Source organism: Cylas formicarius, unplaced genomic scaffold (genome assembly GCF_029955315.1).
Source record: "Cylas formicarius isolate icCylForm1 unplaced genomic scaffold, icCylForm1.1 PGA_scaffold_123__1_contigs__length_76028, whole genome shotgun sequence".
NCBI classification, from domain to species: Eukaryota; Metazoa; Arthropoda; class Insecta; order Coleoptera; family Brentidae; genus Cylas; species Cylas formicarius.
Genome location: NW_026844221.1, coordinates 67,501 through 76,028, shown reverse-complemented (window position 1 = coordinate 76,028; position 8,528 = coordinate 67,501).

The window sequence follows — 8,528 nt, the reverse complement described above, 5'->3', positions numbered from 1 at the left end:
GCCCACACCGGGCCGCAGCTATTTATTTGAGAACCGAGTCGGCCGACAAGCTCCGCCCCCGGGCATCGTTCGCCGAAGCGCTAATCCCATTGGTCCATGCCCATGTCCTATAAATAGCGCGCCCACGGTCTGCGAGAGCGTCATTGTGCTGTTAACGTTCGTGCGTGTACTATTAACGGTAATAACGATGTCGGGACGCGGAAAAGGAGGCAAAGTCAAAGGGAAAGCGAAGTCTCGTTCTAGCAGGGCCGGTTTACAGTTTCCGGTAGGTAGAATTCACCGATTACTTCGGAAAGGAAACTATGCGGAGAGGGTCGGCGCCGGAGCTCCGGTATATTTGGCGGCCGTAATGGAATATTTGGCCGCCGAAGTTTTGGAATTGGCCGGTAACGCGGCGAGGGACAATAAGAAAACCAGAATCATTCCGCGACATTTACAACTGGCGATCCGAAACGACGAGGAATTGAACAAATTATTATCGGGAGTAACGATCGCTCAGGGAGGTGTTTTGCCGAACATTCAAGCGGTTCTTTTGCCCAAGAAAACCGACAACAAAGCAAAATAAAAATTGCGGCGAGGGAAGACGATGGGAAAACGGTCCTTCTAAGGACCACAAATACTTTTCTATTTGAGATTTCGTTTCGTTTATTTAACAGATTATTAAAAAAAAAAAAAAAAAGAAACGTTCCTTCTTTTTACGTTTTCTCTTTCGGACTATAAGAAAACCGGTATAATACCTCGACATTTACAATTGCCGATCCCAGGAATTGAACAAATTATTATCCGAAGTTAAGATCGCTAGGTGGTTCTGTTGCCTAAGAAAACCGACAACAAAGCTAAATAAAGTTTTCGCCGGGAAGGAAGACGGTTCTTGTAAGGACCACAAATACTTTTCTATTTGAGATTTCGTTTCCTTTATTTCACAGATTTAATAATCACACTAACACGGGGAGAAATTAAAAATTCAAAACTTACCTCGACTCGATAATGGTTTGTTGGGCATTATACTCGAAATAACGAATAATCTTTGGAACGTATTTTGTGGTTCTGAAAAGAACCTTTTTTTTTTTTTTTTGTGTTTCCGCAAGATCGACGAAAAATTTAGCCACCAAATCCGTAAAGAGTTCTACCTTGTCTTTTTAGGGCGTACACCACGTCCATTGCCGTTACCGTTTTTCTTTTGGCGTGCTCCGTATAGGTTACCGCGTCTCTGATGACGTTTTCCAAAAACACCTTTAAAACGCCACGAGTTTCTTCGTAAATCAATCCGGAAATTCGTTTCACGCCTCCGCGACGGGCCAATCTTCTAATGGCCGGCTTGGTTATTCCCTGAATGTTATCCCTCAACACTTTGCGATGTCGCTTTGCACCACCTTTTCCCAAACCTTTGCCGCCTTTCCCTCTACCGGTCATTTTTAATACGAGCCGAGTTCTCTGATCGATATATAACAAACAAAACCGTCCGAAGTGCCACGATCAACTGACCGAAAACGCTTGTAAACTCTAATTTATTAAGTGTGATTATAAAATCTGACTTTTGTAGTCGGGGTTACAATTATATATACAATGATTAAATATTAAATGGCGGGGCTGCGGCGTCGGTTCGCTCTAGTGGACGGTCACTGTACCAGGTCCTTGGGACGTGGAATGTTCCGTGGTCGTGGATTGGATTGGCTGCTGTAGTCGAACGTTTCTCGAATAATTTCCGAGTTTGAACTGCGGATCTTGTCGAAGAAACGTCTTGAAGTATCGACTATGTAGTCGGCGATTGAGGGCGTGTTTAGCTCTCGCCGGAGTTGTCCGTTCCTCGCGAACCAGGGCGCGTTTACGATCCACCTGAGCGTTGTGCTTTGAAGGGCCTCCAGGTCCTTCAATCTGTGGTGCGGAGCATACGCCCAGGCTGGGGATGCGTATAGGACTGCCGGTCTGATGATTTGTTTCCAAATCATCATCTTGTTCCTGACCGACAGTCTGCTGGTTCGCGCGAGCAGCGGGTAGAGCTTCCCCCTCAGTGCGACGCCTTTACTTCTCGCCACTTTGTAGTGGTCGTTCCATGTGAGTTTCTTGTCGTAAGTAAGACCTAGATATCTGACTGTTTTTGACCATTTAAAGGCTGTGCCGTTGACGGTCAGCTTCTTTTCCGGGTTCCTGCCTTTGCCGTTCTTGCGGGCGAATAGGATGGCTTGCGTTTTTTCGCCATTTATGGCAATCTTCCATTTATTCGCCCACTCGGCGATGTCGTCAAGATGACCCTGGACCCGTTTAACCGCCCATGCCCGGGATTTGGCCGACGCGACGATGGCTGTATCGTCGGCAAACTGGTAGTTGGCGGTCCTGGGGTCCTTCGGGAGATCGTGGGCATACAGGTTGTACAACAGCGGTGCAAGCGGGGAGCCTTGCGGGACCCCCGCGCTGATGTACTCCGGAGCTGCCAAGTGATCCTCGACGTGTACCTGGAAAGTCCTGTCTTCCAGGTACGAACTGACGAGTCTCACTATGTGTAGCGGGACGCCGTTTGCGTACAGCTTGTGCACCAGCCCCGCGTGCCACACCTTGTCAAATGCCTTGGAGATATCCAACAGGGCCGCTGCTGCGACGAACCCTTTCCCCAGCGACGCTGCCACTTGCTCCGTGAGCCGGGTGGCTTGGATGGACGTGGACTTCCCCCGGACGAAACCGAATTGTTCCTCCGGGATCAGCGTCGCTATCTGTGGGGTTGCCCTCAGTCGATCGAGGATGATCGCCTCCGCTAATTTCCCCAGGGAAGAGAGCAGACTAATCGGGCGGTAGCTTTCCGGGTTCCTGGCCGGTTTGCCCGATTTCGGGATTAGTATGATTTTTGCTCTCTTCCAGGCTTTGGGGAAATATTGTGTGCGGCAGACCGCGTTGACAATGTTGGTGATTTCCGCGATCTGCTTCCTCGGGAGGTGGCTGAGGGCGGCGTTGGTGATGGCATCCAATCCAGGGGCTTTCTTCCTTTTAAGGCGTCTTGTAAGTGTGGCTACTTCCTTGGGCGTGACAGGGGCGAATGTGCTGACGGCTGCGGTCGAGCGGACTAGAAGCGCCGTTTGACGGGACGCTACGTCGAGGCTTGCATGCCGGCCCACTCTTACGTTCTCTGTGAACTGTTTCACTAGCGACCTTGAGAAAATGGCGGCTTTTTGCTCAGGGGTCGTAGCAGGTCCATCCTTGGACGCTAAGATCGGGATCTTTCTGCTACGCCCTTTTGTTAGCCTGTGGGCCATGTCCCAAGGCCCTATGTCTTCTTCGTTTATACGGTCCAGTCTGCACTGCCATATTTCCTGCCTCAGCTCAGCGAGCTCCCTCTTGACCTGGCTCGAGAGGCGGTTTGCCTCCCTCTTGATGGCCGGGTCGAGGGTAGCTCTGGCTCTCCTGAGCGTTCTGTTCCTGCGCCTGACCAGTAGTTTCAGTTCTGGGGGCAGGCGCTCTGCGAACTGGGGCTTTGCTGAGCAGGACGTGGCCTTATGTAAGGCATCCGTGATGTCGCGGGTGATTTTGACAATGGCTGCGTCGATGTCGGCCGGTGAATCGATCGTCGGGATCGGACCGGTGTCCCGAAGCTCATCTTGGAAGGCGTTCCAGTTTGTGAACCGCCTGAGCTTCGGGGGGTCCTCCGGGGCCGGACGGTTGTCGAATCTGACCAGAATCGGCAGGTGGTCCGACTGGAGCTCGTGTAGCGCCTGGATGTGGTGCGTCCTATCCAAGTGTTGGATCAAAAAGTGATCCAAGTTGGAAGGACGACCGTGAGCTGGGTAGTGCGTGGGCTCCGCGGGGGAGATGATCGAGATGATCCTCGACTCGAGGAGGTTTTTAAGCCCCTTCCCCAGCGGATTTGTTGTTGTGTGCCCTAGTTCTTCGTGCGCCGCGTTCAGGTCCCCCCCTAGGATAAGGGGGCTGTCGTCCTGCGCGAGGATCGCTCCATAGTCGTCTGCAGGGAACCGTGTTGTGGGCCTGCAGTATATCGATGCGATCCTCCATGGGGGCCCCGATCTCATGTGGACGGCCACCTGGACTGTCTCTAGGTGGCCCAACTCCGGTGCGGGGATCTCTTGGTGTTTGATGGAGCGTTTGACCGCTATGGCCACGCCGCCCCCGGGTCCTGACGTCCTGTCACTCCTGTAGACCACGTAGTTGGGGATGTGGAACTTGTCGTCCCCCTTGAGGAATGTTTCCTGCAAGAGGGCAACGTCCACGTCGTGGTCTTGGAGCGACTCCGCTAACTCTAGGCCCTTTCCTGTAAGGGAGTTAGCGTTCCATGCAAGGACGGAGATCGTGGTCGGGCACCTTTTATTGTCCATTCACAGTTTGTACTGGGGCGAACTGGACCGGGAATCGTGTAGCCCAACTTTTGAGGCACTCCTGAGTTATCGCCTGGACCATTTGTTGGAACATGGCGTCCGAAAGTCCAGGCGGGAGCGGGGATTGTGCGGTCTGTACCGGCGCTGGTTGTTGCGGTGTTGGAACTGCCTGGCGCGGTGCGGTGGCCGTACGCGCGTAGGACACTCCGGGTTGGCGGGAGCTGGCTGCCTTGGCTGCGTTGACGGACGCGGCCCTAGGTGGTGGGCGAGTGGGGCAACACCTGGCGTTGGCCGTGTGTTCCCCTCTACAGTTGGCACATCTGCCGGGCGTTGAACGGGACTTTTGGCAGTCCTCGGTCCTGTGACCGGCACCGCATTTGACGCACTTCGGCGGCGCGGTGCATCTGGACTGATTGTGCCCGAACAACTGGCAGTTGTGGCACTGGGTCACCTCGTTTCTTTGTTTCAGCGACTCTACCTTGATCTTTAGGCCCAGGAAATTCTGGACCTTGTAGATGGATTTCTGCTCGCGGGGCAGTATGACCAGCACCATCGCCATCGGGATCTTCTTGTTTCCGGCTAGTTTGGTCATTCGCACGATTTTTGAGGGTTTGTACCCCAAAAAGTGCAGTTCCTCGACCAATTCCTCGGAGGGGATCTTGTCCGGGATTCCTTTCAGTACCACGTGCAGGTTCCTCTCCTCCTTTAACTGGAAGGTGTGGTATGGCACCTTCCTGGAGTCGAACAGCCTCGTGATACCTCGGAAGTCGTCGATGCCCCCGGGAACAATCCGGACGCCTTCCGCCGTGTTGCGGGCCGAGGTGAATTGGAGTTTGTTGGCCTTTATCATCCGGGAAATTTGAACCCAATTTTCATTATCCCTAATGATAATTGGGGGGACGCTGACTTTCTTCGGGGGCATGGGCGCTGTGCCCTTGGCCCCCGCGGAAGCGGCCGGGGCGGACGACGTGGAAGGCATCGGCTCGGGGGTGGTCGGGCGTGCCGGCTGCGATGCCGTGGTCGGGCGTGCCGGCTGCGATGGCGTGGACGGGCGTGGCGGCTGCGATGCCGCGGTCGGGCGAGACGGCTGCGATGTTGTGGTCGGGTCGCTTACCTTGGCGGGTGGAGGCTGGGTGTTGGCCCGCGCGGCTTCTGCGCGAGCTCTGCCGGCCTTGGAGAGCGAAGGGATCGCCGGCGTATATGGGGTAGGCCCTTTGGCCGCCTTCTTCTTGGGGAGGGCCGGGTAGCCCTCCTTCTCCGTTGAATTGCGCCGCTTTCTTGTCGATTCCACGTCGGAGTATTCCATCTCGGAATCAGATGAGACTGGCGCGCGGGTTTTCGGCTCGGAAATTTTGTCCAGGACCTTATCCAGCGTGGCCTGGATCTTCTTGGTCTGTATCCCTTGTTCGTGGAGGGCGGTCCGCATCTCCGCGATTGTTCGTTGGTGCTCGGCGATCTGTTGCAGCAATTTGTCTACTTGCGCACGCAGTGCCTTGTTCTCTTCCGATTTCCTCCTACTAAATTCGGTTAGGTCTTCGTATGAAGGCTTCGGCATCGTTGTTGGTTCGTCGTGGCAGCCTTCTTCGGGGTCTCGTTCGGTTTCCCGAGCGTTCATTTCGTAGATAATTTTCCCGCGAAGCGGGAAAAGATGCACTTAAAAGTACAGTTTTGGCGAGGTATTTTAGGTACACTCGCACTGGAAGTACTTAACTGGTCGTTAAGACCGGTATGGCGCTTAACTGGTCGTTAAGCCCGGTATCACACTTAACTGGTCGTTAAGAATTTCTTCGAAAATTGATAATCGTTACGAACGGGTCGCACTAATTATCGCAGGTAAAAATGCCGACTTTCGAGACAACCTTACGGTATGAATTTACGGTCGGAACTGACCGAAAACGGTCCGGCGCTTCGGTTTTGTCGAGTCGGAATTCGCCACGCCCAAAAAGGTCGATTGGACCAATGAGAAGAGAAAACGCTCGGGTACAAATTAAACGGACGGACGTTCGTGCGGCCATTATCTGTCGACGAGTGTTAGTGATTTGGTGTTCTAGTACGTCCGCGAACGTGTTTTATTATCATGGCCAGAACCAAGCAGACCGCTCGTAAATCGACCGGAGGAAAAGCGCCCCGAAAGCAGTTGGCGACCAAAGCGGCGAGAAAAAGTGCACCGGCAACCGGAGGAGTTAAAAAACCTCATCGCTACAGACCGGGCACCGTGGCTTTGAGAGAAATTAGACGTTATCAAAAGAGCACCGAACTATTGATCCGAAAATTACCGTTCCAACGACTGGTCAGAGAAATCGCTCAAGACTTTAAAACGGATCTGCGTTTCCAAAGTTCCGCGGTAATGGCGTTGCAAGAAGCGAGCGAAGCTTATCTCGTCGGTCTTTTCGAAGATACAAATTTGTGCGCCATTCATGCCAAACGAGTAACGATCATGCCGAAAGATATTCAATTGGCGAGGCGTATCAGGGGAGAGAGAGCTTAAGATTAATAATAATCTCTTTTATTATTATTAACAACAAACCGGTTCTTTTAAGAACCACAAATCATTTTCCTTTAAGATTTCGTTAAAAATTGAAAATAAAAAATAAAACTTTTTCATTTATTAATTATTTGAGAACGGCCCGGTTGGATTTTTTTTTTTTCGCAACTAACGACGTCTTTAAAAAAAATTATTAGTGGTTCTGAAAAGAACCCCCCCCACTCCCCGTTGCTTTGTAAAACCGGACGAGTTTTTATTTCGACCTCTGGTATATTTGGTGACGGCTTTCGTTCTTCTGCTTTTTCGCGGCGGCTTTTCCACCGGTTTTCGAAGGCATTATTATTCACAAAGAAAAGCGGTCTTCGCGATCGAAATGAGAAAAAACCCCGGCGAACGTATTTATATCGCGACGGAGTCGGTCAACAAGCTCCGCCCCCTGTTCGCTTTTCGGTGGGAGGAGCTTGTCAACGGACTTTCTTCTCATATAAATACGTTCGCGGGGATATTTCTCTTAATGTTTGCGTGATCGTCGTCGGAATCGACTACGCTTCGTTGTTAAACGAGATGCAGTTTAAAATTCGCCGGCGGATAAGTTAGAATAAGTTTGTCGTAGGGAGAACGAAATGGAAAAGAGAAAAAAGAAGAAAAAGAGAAGTCCTTTTCGAGATTTTTTAATAAATTTATACTTATATATATTTTTTAAAGAAATCGTTTTCTATTTACCCCCGAGACGCCCGGGATTCGAGTTTGCCTTTGAAGATAGTTACGAATTCGATAGCGATTTTTTTTGTGGTTCTGATAAGAACCGTTTCGAAAATTTCGTTTTTTTTTTAAACACCCATCGACGTTCTCTCGGCGGTTCATTTCTTCTTTTTGGGCGAGACGGGCTTTTTAACTTTGCCGGAAGCGGCTACGGGAGGCGATTTTGCCGTTTTGGGTTTGGGCGCTTTCGGTTTCTTCGTCGGTCCCTTGTTTGATTTTTTGGCTTTCGAAGGCGATTTGGTTTTAATCGACGCCGCTACCGCCGTTCCGGCGGCGCCTTTGGCGGTTTTCTTTTCGGCGGATTTTTTAGCTGCCGATTTCTTCTCCACGGACGACGCGGCGGCCCCGCTTTTTCCTTTTCCCTTCGGAGAGGCGGCGACCGCCTTTTTTACGGCGGGCTTCGAAGAAGCGCCACCACCACCACCTGCGGCGCCAGATTTTTCTCCGGTGGTTTTTTTCGGAGACGCTTTCTTCGTTCTGGTCACGGACTTCTTTTTTTCCGAGGATGAGGACGCGGCTCCGCTTTTCGCCGAATTAGAAGTCGAAGACGCCAATTTGAACGAACCGGACGCACCTTTGCCCTTGGTTTGAACCAAAGTTCCCGCAGCGACGGCCGACTTCAAGTACTTTTTAATGAAAGGAGCCACTTTTTCGGCGTCCACTTTGTAGTTGGCGGCCACGTATTTTTTTATGGCTTGCAACGAAGAACCGCCTCTCTCTTTTAGTCCCTTTATGGCGTTGTTTACCATTTCGGAAGTCGGCGGATGGTTGGGTTTCGTTCTGGGATTCTTGGCTTTCTTTTCCTTTTTCACGGTCGTCGACGAAGACGAAGAAATGGTCGCGGAGGTTTGAGCCGGAGAAGAAGCGGCCGACGCGGTCGACACTTTCACTTCGCTTTCTGCCATATTATCGCAAATACTGACGACGGAAAACAACGGCGACAAAAACAACGACAACACGAG